The sequence below is a fragment of the Homalodisca vitripennis genome, chromosome X (assembly GCF_021130785.1).
Source record: "Homalodisca vitripennis isolate AUS2020 chromosome X, UT_GWSS_2.1, whole genome shotgun sequence".
Lineage (NCBI taxonomy): Eukaryota > Metazoa > Arthropoda > Insecta > Hemiptera > Cicadellidae > Homalodisca > Homalodisca vitripennis.
This window is the reverse complement of record NC_060215.1, coordinates 54,002,720-54,023,956: the sequence shown is the minus strand read 5'-3', so window position 1 is coordinate 54,023,956 and position 21,237 is coordinate 54,002,720.

The following is a 21,237-nucleotide window of genomic DNA, read 5'->3' as shown; positions in this document are numbered from 1 at the left end:
AACTGTAACATTCCGGGGGAAGTTTTGTGGGACGGGGAAATTTCACAAAAAAATCCCTAAACTCAGCTGTAGTCGGCCAAAAAAATTACCTACTATTCTCCATCTTACTTGATCCATAAAAAACACGTTGTTTTACACCACTATTGTATTTGGGGAGTAGGTATCATTGCGAGGAAATATATGGGTACAATCTTGACGTCTGGTTCAAGTTTGGAAGTTTGGGGCTTGGGAGGTATAATTTGCACTATTTTGATATGTTAGGTTTAAAGTATATGAGATCCTTAATGATTATTGTGAGAAATCCGCGTGCGCCTTCATGAAACTTATTCAATTTTACAAGCTCTAAGCCCGTGGACCCAAAAGCGATAGAGTAAGGTGTTCTTTTGTACAGTAAGGTTGGTTACAGCTGCGGGAAAAAATCCCATCAAGTTCTTCATACTGATACATGTTCGAACTCTTGTGGAATGAAACAAATCATTTGTCTACTTTGTTCGTATAATGAAGCATAATCAAGCAGTTTTTTGGCCAATTATAAATGTGGGAAAAAATTAATATACATGACACATATATTAATTTCATATGATAAATTCATAGCTTCCTTAAGAATTAGACAAGATTATTCTTACTGGAATGATAAGATCTCCTCAAGCGTACATAGGGCTATCGGGAAAAAATGTACACCTCTGTTTGGTATCATATCCTAATGAAACAGGTCTGGATGCTCATGTATTCCTGTCATACACATATCTTGAGGGAAAGATATTCTAAGGTACCTTATAGTCTGCAAACAACATTAGGAGAACCCCAGCCCCTGATTTGCGAAGTTCTAAATTATCAACAGGGTGTAACAAGTAACAATTATTGGGAAATAATTCCTTTTTAAATTGTATAAACAGCAGATTGGATCTGTTTATTAAGTTTATCACATACAAAGTATAACAACTGGTATTTACCAATATTTTCCGTACTGGTTAAGGCTATTAATATTTTATTAAAATCGATATTAGTTCCATGCAAAACAATGAAATAACTAATGAATAATTTAAAAAATTGGAATTAAATAAAAAACTCTACATTAAACCTTGAATAAAATAATTTAAATTCAAATAAGATAATTTTTACGTGTTATGACTATTAATGATTTATTTGTAAAAAGTTTTATATAGTTCATATATTAAATTGTAATTTAGGATCAATTCTAATTATTGTGATGAATAATACAATATAAATGAAGGTAGCTACAAATAAATAAATGGTCCATGATTATGATAAGATAAAAACAGCGAGAGTCTATAAACCAATAATAACAATTAATATTTTCAAAATTGATATTGAGTTAATTGTATTAAGGCATCTTTTTAATAAAATAATATGCATTTAAACTTAGAAAATGTAAATACATATTTCAAAAGAGTACAGCCATTATCGCACATTTTACGAGTCGGCTGAGTGGGTTTCCTAAGCATTTACTGATGAAGAACTCTATTTTCCACTCTTAAACACACTAAACCATGGGACTAATTGCTTGTTTAATAGTGCGGTTTAAAGCCCAACACTCCGTTCCTCGTGTTGACCAACTAGAATCAACAAACTACCGCACTGTTGTATTACTTACTGTACTCAATGACCGTACTGTCCTGAGCCTAGTCTTCGGCTCAAACTACTGGTGGCTAACCACTGCAGAGGGAACAATAATTAACACGTCACAATAACACGAACTGTGTCTAAAAATCGCATTAGTAAATTCAATGATTATAATAGGTAGAAGTCTCTCAATTACCTACTTTGAACATACGTTATTGGTTTCACCTTTGTTGTATAATTTATTATACTATTAGTAAATCTCTTGATCCATCGCTCTTGTTTAAAATATTTGCAGGTATTTGATAACATAGCAAAACGTGACATAGAGTTTATACTAAATGGGTTATTTACGTAAATCCATGGTAGAGTATTTAGGCGAGTCACCGAGTTACTTAAATACTAAGAATTCAATATAAACGACTTAATATACGGTGTGTTCCAAATTTTATGTCTTAAAAATTGGGTAGTTGTATCTAAAATATTAACTAACACTGCATCGCCTGCTTGCTTGGCTTAAGTTTTTTAAATTATAATATTTAAAAAAAGAAAAAAATTGATGCAGATTTCACGTAAAACATTTTAATATAGGTACTAATAAGAGAGCTGTGGCAGTTAAAAAGTTTTGACCAAAATCAGTTTTTTGAGCTATGACGTATCAACTTAACCACAATAATTTGTTGGTCCACACCATATTTTAACAAGTTATTACGCAAGACATTGTCTATTTCATCTTTGCTGTATCTATTTATAGTTTACAAGATCCCTTCAATGTGCATAACATTTGGAACACACTGTATATTTCAATAAGCGAATAATAATAATACTATAAACTGTGATAACTATTACAGCCAGATGATACTCATTGGAAAATTAAATAAACAACTGTTATAATTTTTCCTCCTATGATTTCAACTATCTTTAATATTAAGACCCAAATTCGAAATCAAACCAACACTTTAGTAATTATAATTGGTCAAAATGTATTTTCAAACAAGAACACTGAGTACTATTATTATTGTGTTGATAAAATTACCGTGAACTGTCATTGCAGCAATTATTTAATTGGTATAGAAGTCTTAACTAAAATACACTAGTAAATAGCTTATGAAGACATGTTCTTCACAGCCAACTATAGTTAACCACCTTGAGTTTGATTCCATATGAACGATGTTAAACCTTAAACACTTTTACGCCTGTATTATTGGTCATAGATGCACGTGAGGAACATATTTGAAATATATGAATAACTCGCATCCAAATCTGTTATAATTTCCTCTAAAGTATATCATTTTTGAAAGTATTTATTTACACAGAAGCAAAAATAGTTTGAAATTAACACTCCCAGCTTGGTTTTAAAATTCATCGGTCATAATAAGTGATAATATATTCAAATTCGTTTCAAGAATGCTACGAATTAACAGACTTGTTTAAGCATTTAGTAAGATAGAAAAAGATAGGAGTGTTTTAATGTGAAACACTTACATTTATTGAAGCTACTTCTATCTAAATCTACCTCTATTCTATAGGTAATTTAGTAACAATTTTCAGAAACTTTTGATATTGAAGCTAAAAAAAAGTACACATAAGTCGACACTTTATACAGTTTCCATTACCGACGAGAGCCAAGATTTAGGTTGCTGTTGTTTCACAGGTAATTAAAAGGTAATCTATATTTCAGCTTGTACACTCTTGCAATTATCGTCATGCAAATTAAATTTAAAATGGATTGGTAAAACGTTACTAAAATATTATTATTTGCCGAGGTCCTATATTCTTTAAGTCTTCAGAAAACGTATCATGCTGCATGTACGAGTATTATTTATGAACAAATCACTTCAAAACTGCTTTCTTGTAGATCATTCATATAACCTTCTCTCTACTAAAATTTAGTTTTTCTATCTACAAATCATTGTTTTTAGAGGGAAAACTTATAAATATAGCCCATAACCTTTCCTATGTAATGGGTTTCAATTAAATTAAAATTAATATTTATAAGATACCGAAATCCGAAATAGGCATGTATAAATTAATGTATTTAAGATAATGGTTGTATAAATCTTTAAATACGAAACATATATCGGTTTTATTAAATTTTACTATTTTCTATAATATTTATAGTATAATTACAACATTTAAGGACTTCAGTGTAAGTAGTAGATTGAAACATACTTAAAATAAATTCTCAGTCTTGGAAGCTGTGATAGATTGTTTTGCAAGAATGGGGGTGAGATAGATAGCCAATATTGTTTCTACCGTTAAAACTTTATTCAAAGATAAACAAATCGGTGGCAAAATTGTACTGTTCATCTATTAGAAAATTATCTAAGTTTTCTAAATACTTTGAGATTCTTTGGAAACAGAGATGAATAACCAGAAGTTCATCATGAATGCAGTTAAAAAAAATGCTAGGAGTATCTTAAGGGTAACACATTTGTAACAGAAGAGTTCTTATACATTGTAACCTTTCAAGTTTAATTCTGTTCTCGTTGAGTACTTATTGCGGTACATAAGAGTACTTTAAGTAAGCAAATAAATATATTCGCGATAAAACGTGAGAGTTATCTCTTATTTAATGAAGGAGTTTTACCTTACAGATTTCACAAGTACATTTGTAAAATATCTCTAGAACGTTAATATGTTCATTTAATTTTGTATAATGATATAATGAAATGAAAAATTAGTTTTTATTGAATGTAAATTTGTTCCTAAATTTTTATAAATTAATAAATATATCAATATTTTCAGAAAATACATGTTTTAAATATAAAAATGAAATTCTGAAAGACAAAATAGAGCATTGTAAAGGGTACTCTCTGCAAACAGTATGTTTGACCCAAAAAGTTTTGCTGATTGAAAATCACGAGACATATGTGTTATTTATACAAATCACCATTCCCAATAAATGACAAACAATTGCACCAACTTGACTATGGATGACATTATTTCATTTTCAAACTTATAGTCTATACCATGAAAACTTTCTCTTTATATAGTTAAAGACATTCTAAACATACTTTTTATCAATTTAAACCAGTAATTACAACACAGAGTAATCTAAACTCTACTTGTAATTTAGTCATCATAATATTCTCAAGCTATATTGTTGGAAACATTACTCATCGATTAAACAGCTTCATTACGGAAATAAACTCTTATTACCCATCTCATTACTTGGTACTTCAATTGATTCAAGTTCTTATCACATAACACAGCAATAAATAATTTTAACATAGTTTACCTCGTAGCCTTACTTTGGAATGCATATGGGCCACTTCAAGTGTACTAAAGTATAAATTACACTCTATATAAAGAGAAATCGTGCTACCTACCGATTTGATATAATACATACGTATACATTTCCATGAAAGATTATAGTGTATTTTATTGAACAATTCCATCTAATAGGAATCTAGTAACATCTGCGTATAAGTCGACTCCTCTCTTCAACACACATATTTTACTAACATACCAATCCCTTCTAACAAGATCCAAGCTCGTAGAATTAGAATTGGCTAACAATTTGTAAATTTAATGGTGTGTGAAGTTTACCATTTTCCAAGAGTCAGCTCTACACTACCACAACTTAACACACTTTTGATATCTTTCAGAATCACAAGTGGTAGCTCTGACTATAGCGCAGAGCACATTCCAGGGGAGCAAGAGCGGCCAACCCATTAGGAAAGGGCGTTACTACAAAAGATTTAATATGGTAATTATACAACTCTTAAGGGCAGAGTTCCAAACTATACGCCTACATCAAGGTCAAACTAATAGATTTATAGATTTATTTATGTACCAAAGTAACCATTTATTAAAGTTAATGAAATAATCTTAATTGTTTCCAGATCACTATTTTGTTTTCTATACCCTCACTAAAACATACTATGTGGTTTAAATCATTGGATTTCCATTTGTTTCTAGAGTAGTGTAATTGACAATAAACTAGAAGTTGTTATAAGCAATCCTTCATTTACAACAAATCCATGGATCAGTTTAGAGTAACCATTCAATCAACAACCAGCGGCCTTCAGACCCCAAATTATTTCAGAAATCTTATTCAAGAGCATCCCTAAATAAGATGAAAATGCCATCGAAGCCGCTTAAGACCTTATAAATTAGTTCTTAATCGATTATTGAAAAAATTAAAGAAAGGAGAGACTCACCAATAAATGACAATAGCTCGTGGCGTAATAAAACTATTCTTCAGCACTCTTCGCAATTACTGGACATAAAATTAATTAATTCGTAGGTCATTATTCTTGAAATAGCGCAATTGTTAGTCCTGCGCAATGTTTGTTGACACAGTGAATCATTAAAAGGCAAAACGTTTGTGTGTGCTGTGACCGATGAATTGCACTCACTATTCGCTTTAGTTACTGCCTCAGAAATCAATAACAATAAAATAAGTGCATACTGTAAAACGATTTATATATAAAAAAGGCCACAAAGAACTATTTCCAAATTAATTTTTTTACGAAAAATGTTATGAAATGAAAAAATGAAATGAAAAATGACTTTATTATAGGCGAAGTTAGGACTATAAAGTCCTCTCTATCACTTAACCTCATAAAAATTAAACTAACATATATATGTATACATTTATAACTAAAATTTAGTCTATTTATTTACATTACATATTAAATCAATCTTAAAATAAAAACAATCATCAATAATTAATGTAACTTCATACAAATTAACAATAATATCGCAAGACACACACTCGCATTCATTCAACTTGCATGTAATTGCCCTAAGTACCGCACTCCAAAGCCGCCAACCGCTATACCCCCTGTGCCACCAGTATCAAGGCCCTGACCTCCGCTCCAAAGTGAGCGCGCTTATCGATGGCTCTGATGTTCACAGGTAAAGCATTCCACAATCGACAGGCAGAAACCGTAAACGATTTGCTAAAGGTAGTTGTTCGATGAATTAGGATAGATAATAAGGGTTAACCCCTCCTTGTACTTCGTTCACTTATTTCAAACATAAATCGAAAGTTGTTTGAAAGATAACTGGGACAATTTGTATTTAAAAGAGCGTGCAACAGAATGAGTGAGTGATGGTCTCGAAGGTCTTGTAATTTTAAGATAGATAATTGATTGACGTAGGGCGTTACGTGATCATCACGTCTGAGATTGAAAATGAACCTAATGCAAAAGTTCTGAGCACGCTGGAGTCTATTTGAAAGCTCCACAGTCATGTCATTAATGACTATGTCACAGTAGTTGAAGTGAGGCAGTACAAGAGTCTTTATCAGCATTATTTTAACTTGCTGAGGTAGATATGAAGCCAGCCGCTTGAGGCAGTGAACACCGGCAAAGACCCTATTACATGTCAAAGAAGCCTGTTCAGTTCATCTTAAGTGTTTGTCAATAATAAGTCCTAGTTTTTTTAACTTTCTCAGAGTATTCTACCTCTTGATCATTTAGTTTTAATTTGGGAGTCGTAGTCAAGTCAATTTTACGAAAAAGCTTTGGATGACCTATTATAATACACTGGGTTTTGTCTACGTTTAATTTTAGTCCATGTTTCCAAGTCCAGTGAGTAACAGCGTCAATATCGGAATTCATGAGAGTCACACAAGTTTGCATTTCTGTTAAGAAAAAGTGGCGGTATATTTGTAAGTCATCTGCATATAAGTGAAAATTGGAATGGGTAATTTGAGTAGTAATGTCATCGATGTACAGTGAAAATAGAAGTGGCCTAAGGACTAAACCCTGTGGAACTCCACAAGTGACTGGTCTCCATCTCGACTGCTTCTCACCTGATCTGACAAACTAGCGCCGTCCCAAAAGGTAAGACTCAACCCACTTGACAATACCATCAGAGAAACCATCCTTCCTACGTTTGATGAGGAGAAGGGGATAATAAACACTGTCAAAAGCCTTTGAAAAGTCGAAAAGGGTTAAAATAGTTACCTGCCTCTTATCAGTTCCAAGGCGTATATCATCTACTATTGTTAGAAGTGGAGTAGTAGTGCTGTGGTTGGAGCGAAAACCAGATTGAAAATTTGATAAAATGTTATTACTTTCTAGATATATTGAAAACTGCTGATGAAAAATCCGCTCCAAACACTTTGATAAAGCGGGGAGTATACTTATTGGCCTAAATTGTGAAGGATTCAGTGGAGAGGAACACTTCTGAAGTGGGCGAACTAAAGCAGACTTCCATGTCAGTGGGAACATTGAAGTAGCCAGAGATTTATTGAAAATAGCAGTGATAGTTGAAAGAGTGACTGGAAGAGTAATTTTTATTAATCTTATAGGAATGCCATCGGCCCCAACTGCGTTGCTGGACATCCTCATAATAGCCTTTAACACTTCTGTCTCTGTCACTGGAGTGAAAGAGAACTGAAACCTAGGTTTATCAAAAGTAGCATCTTTGAGCTCGGAGACATACTCTTGAGCCCCAGACTGATCAACAGGAATCTCAACAAAGAAGTTATTGATATCATAGAGATTAAGGAAAACCGGGGAATAAGTGTTAGGCTTGCCAACTCCAAGATCTTTTAGTTTGACCACAACATTCTGCTAGATTGTTTTTTAGACAGGGAAGAGTAGTAAAACCTGATCTTGGCATTTCTAATTTGTTGTTGCACATTGTTCCTTAATTTTTTTATATGCAGCCCAGTCATCATGTAACTTGGACCGCTTAGCCTTAAGGAAAGCTCTACCTCTTTGCTTCTGGAAGTGTCGAATAAATTCTGAGATCCATGGAGCAGGCTGTTTGGTTACTCTTTTTGAAACAAATGGAGCGTGTTTATCAAGAAGACCATTCATTAATGAATTCAATTTTGATACCATACTGTCTACATTATCAGCCGATGTGACCTCATGCCATGGAGTTAGAGAAGCATCGATAAGCAGGGAATAAAGATTGATATTTTTTTTAGTTTCTATAAAACATAACTTTTGGTTCGATCTTGGGAGTTCTTAGTTTATAAGCAAGAAAAATAAGGTCATGTTTGGAAAGGCCAGGAGCAGGAAGTTGTCCTTGGTGCGCAACCAGGGTTTGGTCACAGGCAGCAATGATATCAAGCCAGGTGTCGGCAGTCTCAGTGTGGTGAGTGGCTTGCAGAGAAAGTATGGTCATATTACACAAGTAAAACATATTAGTTAAAAAAGGTTGCTCATAAGTAATTGGTCCGAGAAAATCAGTATTAAAATCTCCCATTCAAATAACATACTGTAGTGAGCCAAAAAACCCAGAAGATCATGTTCAAACTCAGCCATGCAGCCCAGGTGAGGAGCTCTGTAACAAACAGCAACTAAAATGTGTGCTCCATTAACACAGACGTCCAGAAACATGTATTCTGGCCGTCCATCTCTGGATGTATTGGATGATAGGAGGACAGAGACAAGGAAGTGTGACCTGACGTACACAGCTACCCCGCCACCACCTTTGTGCAGGCGATCATTTCTGTACAGGTTAAAACCTGGAAGTTCGACACTTCTGTCACTTAGGTGGGGTTTCAGCCAGGTTTCTGAAATTAGAATAATGTCAACAGGAGATAAGTGAAAAATGGAACGAAATTCATCAATGTGGCCATAAAGAGATTGAGCATTGACAAGAGCTGCCTTTAAGAAGTTTGAGAAAGGATTAAGAGATTGGCAGAGAAGATCTAGGAGGGCTGACTGAAGCACGCGCTGACTCGGGGCAGCACCGTCAGACACCAGCACCACAACACCCCGCGGGCAGCGACCGACAGACCGTGCCTGCGTCACTGCAACACACACACACACACACATATCCAACTTCACCGTGTAGATTTATTGTACAAAATTTAAAACTAACTTTATTTGTAACAAGTGATATACCAGACCACATAAGTGACACAGTAACACTAAATAGATCCATCAGCTCAAATAAATTCAATCTATCAACTAAAATATACACAACCATATCAATAAAGCTAACATAGTGTAATAATACACCACAGTCAACCTCCACTTACTTTAAGAGAAAAAAAATCACAATATAAACAAATAAATTATAATATCATTCAAATCATACATAAGCAATACTATTTACAATTTACCACAAACTTGCATACACATATACATACATACATACATTTATACATACATACATACATATACATACATACATAAACATATACACATATTATGACTGCAGATTATTATGTGAGATTTAATAAGATATAGCATTGTTTTGTAAACAAAAAGAAATGTTCTGAATGTTAAAAGAACAATAAAAGTTATATTTATGAAATAAATTCATCATATAAATATAATATTTTATTACTCTAATAAAACAGAAAATGGGAGATGGTGGAAATCCGTTCCATAAAAATCTTACTGTAAATTTGTATAGAATACTATAAGTAACCATTATTATAAGATATTATAAGTACGTGTTTAGAAAAACGGAATATTTAGTCTTTTTTCATTAGAAAGTACTATTGATTAACAAAATAAAAATTGATATTAATAAAATAATATTGAACTAAACATTGAATATTATAAACTTATTATTGTTTGAAGCATTTACAGAATATATTTGTATTATTAAACGAAATAGTTATTTTATGATACTTTCTTTGATTTCATTTGGAATAAATAAAATGTGTACATGTAAAATTAAATTATACTCATATTCTTAAAAAATAAAAAATGAAAGTATTATTTATATAATAATTTTAAGACCTAAAAATAATAAAAGGAACAAAGAAATGAAAACTAAAATAACTTGATAGATACAACAAACGATTTACTTGGTGCCTGTTGAATTCGATGTGAGGTCCGCTAGCCGAGTACCAACACCTTTCCTGCCGCCCCGATCAACCCACAGAACACGACCATCCAGCGTCCAAGTGTTCCTCGGCCCGTGCTGAGCTACTGCCGCCCGGAACACCTCCATCCTGCGTGCGGTCAGATCTTCGCGGATGGTAACTCCTGAGCCCTTTAACTTCTTTTTCGAAGCATACACTTGCTGGCGCTGCCGGTAGGTGATAAACCTCACAATAATAGGGCGATGCAGCTGCTTCCCATCACTGTTTTGCCTGGGCTGTTGACCGATGCGATGACTACGGTGAATCGCCGCATCGGACAACTCCACTCCTAGCTTCTCCCGACACAACTCGATGACCAGCTTGTCCGTGTCTTCACCCTTGGTCTCCTGGATGCCAAAGATTCTCAGGTTATCCCGCCTTTGGTATTGTTCAAGATCGTCCTTCTTGTTCAGCACTCGATCCTCCAGCTCGCCCACTCTTGCTGTCACGGTGACCAACTCGTCATGCAGCCTTTTCATCTCTTCTTGGAAGGTAGCTAACGCAGCTCGTACCGCTACCTCCACAATGTCCTTCATTTGATCTCCGAGGCGCTGAACAAGCTCAGTAATTACACCCGCGCTCGACAGATAAGAGCTGACGCAACTCTCCACAGATACCGAGTCGAGTCCTCCCGTGTTTTTATTAGAGCTTGCCATTGTTGTGGATCCGGTCGAAGTTATCGCTGATGACGCTGATAATTAACGCTGGAAAGTAGGCTTACTATTATCATTTGTAGATAAGGGAACGGGTTTGCCCTTCGCTCCCGACCTCAGATGCGGTGGCGACAGAAACATAAAATCCTTTTTATAAAATAGTAAAACTCTTCGGCCAGTTTACCCGCAACTATTAAACTCAAACGAAGTGGAAGGAAATACTTATGAATGACTCTTTAAAAAAAATGAAGTTAAGGGCCGGCTATAGTAAAACGATCTTGTATTTTATTTTACCCCGTAAAAAGATTCACTAATTGAGAGCTAGCACATTTTATTATTACTAATAAATAACCTTAAATTTTTTAACAAATATCCTGTATCTAGCCAAGTGGAAGGAAATACTTATGAATGACTCTTTAAAAAAAATGAAGTTAAGGGCCGGCTATAGTAAAACGATCTTGTATTTTATTTTACCCCGTAAAAAGGATTCACTAATTGAGAGATAGCACATTTTATTATTACTAATAAATAACCTTACATTTGTTAACAAATATCCTGTATCTAGTTTTAGCAAGTAAACGTGTTCAGCACTCTAATATCGCAAGTGTATTTAAATGCCACTTGCCCACGCAAAATTTTCAAGGAGGATTTTCAAAGGAGTAGGAATATCTGGATTACTCAGAGTATCGTCGACTCCATAGAAAGGATCAAATGATTTCATTCAATATACATCATGACTGAAAATTTGGGATAGACATTTTTTTCGCAATTTCAAGTATAATTACCGTAAAGAAATAAAAAATGCCAAGGCACGAGATGTCGAAGATAAATTAAAACCATCCGAAAAGTTTTGTTTAAGTGCATAGAGCATTATTAAAAACAACAAAAAACTGCAAGACTTTGCCTAATTCTCAATTCCAAAAGTTTAATTAAGACACTAAATAACTGATATTATTTTCAAAGAGGCATGTGAGTTCAAAAAATACTTTTTAACTGTGTCTGAACAAGACGATTTATTTAGCTTGGACAGCTCCGCGAAGCCATTAAGAAGACATGTCTCCCGTATTGTGCAGGATCTGAGACCAAAAAATTTCGAGTGACACCAACGGTCTTTGTGGTTATTAAAGGGGTACTTCAAGGACCATTAGACGCCAATCACAAAAGTAATTATTAATCTCTCGTTTGCACAAGGAGTTTTTCCGAAGATTGCCAAAGCGATTCTAATTTCAAAAAATACCATATTTACATTCCAATCTATCATCGCCAAATTCTTATCCTCCCTCTCTATTTTAACCATAATTTTCGAAAAACCGTCTCGAACAGTTCGGGTTCAGGGAAAAACAAGTCGACAATTGATGCCGTAACGGATGTAGAGAGGCGAGTAAATATGTTTCTAGAATTCTCTAAAAATTTCCATTGTATTTATCAAGTCATTGTTGCACCAGTTGTGGAAAAATACTATTCGCGGTTTGCCGCATGACTGGATCTCATCTTAATTGAAAGAAAGAGAGTAGTGCGTGCAGATTGCGTGTGCTTTGTTAGAAGGGATCAATATGTCTCTGTTCCTCAAGGATCAATATTAGGGCCATTCCTGGTCCTAATTTACATGAACAGGTTGAATTGAACAGTTTAGAATGAAAAAGTGATTCAATATGCCAAAGAAAAGAGTCTACATCAGATCAAAATAAAACACAGAATTTCTCCAGAATCAATTTGAAAACAAACAGTTCAAAATAAAACGTCATGAATCTTTAACTTCATCAGCAACAGGACCAAGAACTCCTAACCACCGCGATAATGATGGATAACGTTTTCTGGAAGAATCCACTGCTCATTGGAATGTACATTAATTGAAGGCTGACATTGGACTACCACGTTGCAGTGTTCGTTATAAGGTTGCCTCTGGCATTTATGACCAGCGCAATCTTGCAAAATTTTGTTGATTGATTGTACTAAAAATGAATGGTATATTATGGCCTGATACATCCACATCTATTTTACGGCTTGAGATTAGGGGGCAGCATGAAAAAGTTTTTAAACCGAAAAAAGGCTTTCAGAATTCTTGAAGTTGATCCCCAGATAGTCATGCAAAGATGCCTTTAGGGAGCTTGGATTACTAACTTTACCTTACCTTATATTCTCGTGGTTGACTTGTTCGGTGGACATAAATGTGAGTCGGTACGGGGCAGGGATGTCCATCAGTACAATTTCAAATCGAACAAAAGAACGACAGCTTTTGAACGTTTGCAGTCGTAAGTTCGTGTCAGACATACCAATAAGCTCCCTAATGATATCTGGTTCTGATATGGAACAATAATTTAACGTTTTTATGTTGAAGAAAAATGTATGTATTTCCTTAAATTACTCTGTTGGCGCATGCAAAGTAATTGTTATTTGTCACTTCCTAATAAAAATTATTATTATTATAGCAAAGAAATAGAGATATTACAACAGTTTGTTAATGCCTCGTCAGAATAGTTACATAAGTTGCTTTAAATTCGTTGGATCCATTGAAAGTTTTTCCGAGACTAAATTTTTGAGAATATAAAAGGGTTTAAAAATGGCGAGTATTGTCAGCAATGTAAGTAAAATATATTGTAACAAACGACCTAGCAAAAAATGTGGCACTGAAAAAGCTGTATCGTGTTAATCAAGCTGGTTTTTGCTCCTGATATATATTACCGAAGAAAAAAGACTAGTGCATATAAACTCAAAGGTAAAATATGTGAAAAAATATATTGTGTGAACTGAAATTGTCGTTCAGCAAGAAAAAGAATAATAGAATATAAACCAAACTCTTAAATTAAAGTAAACTGGATTTTTCGGACATTTGTCATCGTTCAGTGATACAATAAAATCAGTAAAATTACGTTTCAATCTGATCTCTTCTTGAAATTAGTTCCCAAAACTCAAGGTAGGCACAAAAACTTTTGGACAAAGACTGCAGTGACTGTATGATTGAAAATAAAGTACATATATATTAAATACATATTTTTTAAGGGATTTATTTTGGAAACAATATAAATTTCACACTAGGATTTTATCCGTGTGTTTAGTATTATTTTAAATCCATAACGAAGTCTACTCGACTGAGAAGTATAGCTGATGTCTGTCATTGACAATTACGTGACCACGGCGTTCAACAGCGTTGAAACTTAGTTTGCAGTGTTTACAACAATCTAGAACTGAAGGCAACAGACAATTTTCAAAAAGCCCTTACATATAACTATGTTTAAAACGCAACAATTTATAAAAACCTATTGACAGTGAAACACATAGAGAGTACCAAACTGGCACAAAGTGCATATGTGAAGAATAAATTTCTCAAGAGTTATTGGATTTGAAAGCTTAAATCGCTAGTGTATATGTGTACATGTAGTAAATTAGAATGGAATGGTTATCCAAGGAAAATATATTGGTACTGATCAAAGGATTAGACTAAATATAACAGAAAACAATACTTCCGGGCTTATATTATGTTGCTTATCATCTGTGTTGAAACTTTATCTTACCTTTTAAAACTTTATATACTAAAAATAATAATATTGTTTCTTAAGTCTGTTATGATTAATTATGTAAACCTTTTAAATACTGTTTATTTTCTCAATTGCAATTTTAAGACTTAAAAAATCCGCAGAGAAATTGTGACCGTAAAAGTCATAATGATCTGTTATTCAAGTCAATATTGATTGTGCTCACTGGAAAAGTAACGCTTTAATGCAGTTAAACTGTAGAGCTTTGTGGACAATGACATCATTATGCACGAACTGACACAATTAACGTTGCGTTTGTGGAAAGTTAATTGGCAGATCCTCCCTATTATAAGTGGTAATTTACCCAACGTTATTGTTGAAATATGAATCTAGTTTTAGCTCCTAATAATCTATGCAGTTTCTACTAGAAATGTTTACAAATGTTGTCGGTAAATATTTAGTCAATATTGTAGAAAAAAACGTAAAAGTATTTGTAGTAAATAACAATGTTTTAATTATTAATGTGTAATTTAGGTTATAATTTGAATGATATTTGACTAGCCATTATGAATGAGATATACCGAGTAGCATACCTATTAAGGAACAGGATAATATATTTAAGTATATTTATAGTACAATTCAAGATGTTATACTATTCAAGTGTATACTAATTCAAGTGTTATACTATTCCCAAATCAATAGCTCCGCACCTGTATGTCGTTTTTCTAGCTCTTAACTGTCTTCACATACTGCTTTCCAGGAAGTTACACTAATAATAACTATATATGATAAATGCGGCCAATATTCAGTTATTATAGAACGTCATCATCATCCTGCTCGTTAACTTTGTTTACTCTGCTCTCTTATTTTATAGGTTTTTAAGTATGGTTAGGAAAAATAATCTGAATTCAAATTCCGCAATAGTACCACCCGTAAATAAAATCATGCCTTAAAACAAAAACAAATATTCAATTCCAAAATTTGGAAAAAGCGTTTGGTATTAACTTTTAAATGTAATAAATACCAAGCAACGATTATGCCAAACCTTATGTAATTGAGAATCCAACTATTTATACTAAACCAGGTAAATATTCATCTGTATTTACAGACAAGATCGACAGCCACAACGTCACACTCCAATCTCTTCTTTTGCCAGCTCTAATGACAATTCCCCCTCACAACACTTTGATGTGATTTTCATACCATTCGAGTTCATTCGTGAGGATCGACGTGAAAAAACGAACGTATAATGTCATAAAATATAATTAAAATGGAATACTAGACAGAAAAAGTTGGTAAAGAAACACATTAAGGCCAGGGCGGCGCAAAGGAATCTTGTTTGTATAAGAAGACTATATATCTATCATGTACAGTTGCACTAATATTTGCTGAAAGTTTGCTTATAATTTACTCGAATATCCTCTTTTGCATTCTTATAGTAATATAGTACAAAGTATGTATCATAGAGCGCCGGTCGAGGGTCTATAGGCCATTGTAGACCAGAGTGCTGTCCATAGATAGTACTTTTAGTTCTATATATTGCATCAGTGTAATCGTTTTAAGAGTATGATACCTTTTACAAAGAAGCATCACTAAACAAAACGAAAATGAATTGTCAGAGAACTAATTTAATAACAAATAATTTTATTAATCCTTTTACTTAAAATTGATTCAAGTCAATTACCACTAAATATATTTAATTCATTTTAATATTTTATTATTTAAACCTTGACCAAAAACTCTCATTGAGAAATCCAATCTCATTAATGGAATCAAATAAAAATTACTGATAGTTATAAGAACGTATTTGGGGATAGATTGGACTTTGAAAGTATTTGAACGGATTATAAACACAAGGAGTAACAACACGGAGGTTATAACACGGAAGTGGTATGGAGTAGCAGGGTAATGAAGTTGTAAATAAAACTATTAGATTATTAATGAAAAAATACGATGAAAAGATTCTTCTTTAAAATCTGACAGTTTTTGCTTTACTTAGTAAGAATAATTGATTGAAAATTAGCTTATTATTTATAATTAAAAGTAGAAAGGTAGGATATGAAAGGAGGAATATTTAAAAATACCTAGAATGTTTTTTAAGCGTCATGCACGTGGAAAGTTTCTGTTGAAACAATTAGAAGGCAGCATTAGATATGGTAAGTGCTTCGCCTAATGTTCAGGTATTTCAAATAGATTCTAGGAAGCGTAGCGGAGATCACAGGAGCGTGATTCCTGTCGGTTATAAGGGAATAATTGGTTTTAAGAAACAGTTTTATATGCGGGTTAGAGAAATAAGTTTCCTACGTTTCTGTAAAAGGAATAGGAAATCTACCGTATTAAAATGCTCTCACATAGAATAGCGCAAAATATTATATACATACGAGACATTTTACTGAAATATTAAATAAAAACAAACGTTGCATTTACTTCCTGAACTTTAAACAATGATATAAATTATATTTGCATGATTTTAGTCTGCATTTGTATAAAAACTTATAACATTAAAGTATTTGTTCATAACTCGTTATCCTGCTGCTCATGATGTTAAAATGTTTCAATACTTACTCATTTATATAAAAGTTAGATAATAGATCACCGTTGCTTCAGTAAAATATCTTTATTACATTTTTATGTAAATAATAAAGCATTATAAAATAAAAAGTAATATAGTAATATAAAATATAAGAAATTATCCATGATATTTTCTTTTGTAATCACAGGAAGCTGCAATAAATAGTTCGTTGACATAGCTCAACTGGTAATGTTATAACGACTGAACACGTTTACGTTACGAGTTTCTAACAACTTTATTCCAACTGTCAAACAAGTGGGCGACAACTTAGTTGCCAAGAAACTATTTCGTTAACACAGAGTGGTTGAATTAGTTACATGTTCGATTTTGATGTGGCAACGCTTCGCAAACAAGATCACTATCCTTGAAATATGTGAGTGGACAATAACGTTTTTATAAAAAGTTTTGTTGAATAATGCAACAAATGTAATTCCTTTAATTCAAAGCAACAGATTTATTACCGATTAGTTGTCAGGACTAAAGTTGTAATTTTAAGTTTACCAAACAATAAACACATGAGCTACTTTCCTAGTTTTCGAGCAGCGGTCTTTAGGTGTGAGTTTATGGCAGAGCGATATTATTATCCATAGGTTTGTGAAAATTTTAAAGTAGTAAAATAAGAGAACACGTAGGGAATTTTTTGATCTGGAAGATAAGTAGAGTAAAATAATTTAGTTAATACCAAGTATGTAGTGTGAGATGCACAACACTCTGAAATAATTGAGTAAGGATTGGATCTGGACATGCAGTATTTCAGTAGTACTGCATGTAGAACATAAATAGCGCATAGTGAATAACAATTTGGCTACATAATTATAAAATACAAATATATCTGTGTTTAGTTAGTATAATGAAAACTAAGACATATGTAGCATAACATATGACGGGGATAATATTATAGGGCCAAATGTACGTAGTAAAAATGGATATAAAAATAAATTTAAAGGTAAAAAGGTACAACAATTCTCTTTTTTTAATATAATATAGGGACATCTCTGTCCGTACGCTTGTCTGTCTCTGTCTCTCTGTCTGTCTCTCTCTCTCCCTCTTGCTCTCTCATGGTATAAATTCAACGTTTTAAAATACACAGTAGGTCTCTTCCTACAAAAAAGTTTATATATTATTTTTTATTATCATTACTATTATAATATATTATGACAGCAGATTATCTCTCTACAAGTTTAATGTTAATCATTCAATATATATATAATATGTATTAAATGAATTATATTCCGGAATTTTCAGCTTTCGTTTATCGTGTTCCTAAGGACCTTCACGTCTTTCTAGAAATTGCAATGGATGCTTCCAAATCACGTCATTTGGAGCTTGAGGGGTAAAATACGACTTGATGACAACGTTTAAGTTTTACAGACAGGTCTAGTATCATCACAGAATAGGGACCTTTATGCCACAACCTTCATTTCTTCAGACATACTTCGTTGTGAAGAGCATAATGAAAAGGACATTCGTTGTGGTATATACCTTAGCATTAAATCTTAACTGGTAGGTCAAGTCCAAATAATGTTAAATGAATTATATTCCGGAATTTTCAGGTTTCGTTTATCGTGTTCCTAAGGTCCTTCAGGTCTTTCTAGTTGTAATTAATGCCGATAGAAAGCCTCCTAGGGTTTCCATGCACCGACATGTACAGAAGTGAAATTTCTCATTGTTAGTCAGAAATTTGAGAGTATGGGTGCTACGTTATCCATAGCACAGGCAATAACGTAGTACGATTAAGGGAAACGCACCATCGTAATACACTCTCTAGCATCCAATAAGAAATAGCCAGAAATCATAGAGCTATTTCCTAACACAAGGTCAATATGCTCAGGACAGATATTACGTAATAGGGTGTTCCCATGTTATGCGTGTGATAAAGTTGCTTATTAAATTGTACATTATTTGCTAGAAGAGCCTTACATTATTGGCGGTGTCACATGTCCTTTGCGGAATAGCAGAACCGTGGACTTCCCTACGTAGATATTCTCCTGGGACTTGAAGACAAGGCAAGACACAAGTTCATTGACAAATTGATAGTCGTCGAAGTACTCGAAATTCTCCCTGCATGGTTAATTTGAAGTCAAAACTACATCTTGAAACACGAACCGAGGGATAGTTCTTCACGGTATTGTAGGTGGTTTCCATCAGATGACAGTTTCACAGTTAACACAAAAGAAATAGATCTTGAAAATCGCTGAATGGTTCGAAATAACTTCGTCCTATCTCAAAACGTTTCTGCTCATATGATATGAGTAATACACTGTAAAATCCATAAAATATATCTGTAAGTACGATAACAAAGAGTAATACAAGTCATCGCTCACCGTAGAAAATTTGGACGAGGTGATGAATACTGGGTAGATGGTACTTTGCCTGTTCAAACCTGGTGCATACTCTTTATTCCCAACCAGATAGTTTATTTCGATCAACAAAACATTATCTATAAAATAAATAATCCACCCAAAACAATACTGCTTGGATTTTACAAGTTGTGTAAAGTTGATACCTTCCAAAGGACGTTTATGATTCGTGAAGTATCAGCCTGTTACGTATGGAAATAAGAGAAGATTTGCAAAATAAAATTGGAAGCCTGTCCCAGGATATTAAGGTGTTAATAAAGTTAATGTTTCGGGAAGAGAGTGATCTGTTGTCCTGGCAATGCTGAATGCTACTAATTGAGCCTGTTGTTACATGAGGATTTTTGGCAAAATTTCATTTAATATTCTAAAACTGTAGGGGTAGTCAACTTGATATTCCAGGCAGCGTGTGGAGCACTTTGTTTGCTAGGGGACGACGGTCGTTAGGACTATACTCTGGAAGAAACCTCGATCCCCTACACTCTTAAAAAACTTCTTGAGCTGTTTGTCTCTATCCTTGAGGTGCTGATTTATTTTAAATTTTCATTTTAATATACGTAGTGCAGCACGAGTGTCTTAGAAGGAATATGTTTTTAAGTTTTGCAGTACACCCATGAAAACTTTCGAAAAGCTGAAGTTTTTAACACCAACAGATTGAGAAGTATTCAAATATAAAAAGCTGTATTAGGATCACACATTTGTTTTATAGATACTATCAGGATGTATATCCTGTCATAACCAATTGCAAGAACTCTTGCAAACCCGCAATAACTTACGGCATATCAACATACTTCGTAATTCTTGGATACTGAGGCCTATATGTAGGAAAATGATAAATTTAATAGTGATAGATAATGTTTATATTTACACCCACGAGATGACGGTTATCGTGCAGAAGAGTTAGGTTACATAAATTGTGACTTATTTTAATAAAAATCTGATCGATATCAACGTAAAATTGGAATTGGTTCCTGCCAATTCTGCAGTTATAATCCCAGCGGGCGAAGCCGCAATGGGTATGGTGGTATAATATATAAATATTGTGTTTTTTTTATTTATTTATTTTAATTAAAACATTGCACACTATAGTAATTATTAAATTAAATCTTAACCCATGCTTTTTAGAAGCACTTCAAATAATTATTAGATATGGGTAGTTATGACTAACCAAAACAATGTTTAATTTTTTATTTTATAATAAATTGTAATATATTAACTGGTATTAAAAATTGGAATATTTATAGAATGTTTTTATGTTGAAAATAATCCTGAGCCGTGCGAAACGTTTAACTATGAAAATAGTACACTACAGATTATCTAATTTCAATTTAACAATCAATGTACATACTTAACAGGATGTAAGCTGCACGTGTTTATTCTTCATAACTTTCTATAAGGTTGCATATATGAGATTATGAATACGTTGCAATACGTATGATGAACAACGAGAGGAAGTAACATAAATACGTGGGGAGTATCTATCAGGGTAATTAATCCTCTACTCCGTAGGGCATAAATACAAATTGAAGTGGTGGAATGGCATGCTACTTGGTTATCAAATCCCAATACATGAGCTAATGGCACGAACAATTAGACTTATAATAATAGGGAAATCCTGTTGTATGAAATATTCCACAACAGAACAGAGACCTATTTTTAATCCAAAGATAACCTTACCTGTTCTTCTTCTTTATTTATCGATCATAAAGTAATGTGATACATTATTTTATGTGGTTATTCTATTGCATATATTTATACATTTTTATTGGTTATAATATTTTGATTATTTATTGAGTCCCTAATAAGT